At 67.7% G+C, this 331-nt stretch overlaps 1 protein-coding gene across 2 annotated transcripts in view; it reads right to left on the bottom strand.

The window, feature by feature from the left end:
• ALDH2 (aldehyde dehydrogenase 2 family (mitochondrial)) overlaps window positions 1-56 on the bottom strand; it is a 6,493-nt gene extending 6,437 nt beyond the window's left edge. Inside the window, exon 1 of one of the 2 annotated variants that reach the window (XM_010134690.1) lies at window positions 18-56. The gene's annotated coding sequence lies outside the window, so the exon portion shown is untranslated. The remainder of the gene's footprint in view (window positions 1-17) is intronic. The other variant, XM_010134691.1, reaches the window with a different exon arrangement.
• Between the last annotated feature and the right edge of the window lie 275 nt (window positions 57-331).

The following is a 331-nucleotide window of genomic DNA, read 5'->3' as shown; positions in this document are numbered from 1 at the left end:
CAGGGCAGCCACGGCGGGATGCTTGCTTGGCCTGCCTCAACGGCCTTGTCCACATCTGCCTGCAGAGGAGCCCAGGCAAGGGGGTGAGAAAGGAGAAACCAGCCCCTGCTCACTCTCAAAGTACAGCGGGAGCCTGCTCGGGAGCTGGCCCGGGTCTCCGGGATAAAACCCCCTCCAGCCGGACAGCACAACTGGCTGCTGGTGCCAGAGCAGCCCCGACAGCTGCCTCACTGCAAGATGCAACTCGGTCCCGGGGCCGGGCAGCTCCCAGGCTGCAGCCCCTGGGCCACCCGCCCCGTGAGCATCAACCTGCACGGCAGCCCAGCCCAGC

This window comes from Buceros rhinoceros, unplaced genomic scaffold, assembly GCF_000710305.1.
Source record: "Buceros rhinoceros silvestris isolate BGI_N320 unplaced genomic scaffold, ASM71030v1 scaffold21654, whole genome shotgun sequence".
NCBI lineage: Eukaryota > Metazoa > Chordata > Aves > Bucerotiformes > Bucerotidae > Buceros > Buceros rhinoceros.
Note: the sequence above shows the minus strand (reverse complement) of the source record. Positions and strands in the feature narration are given on the sequence as shown.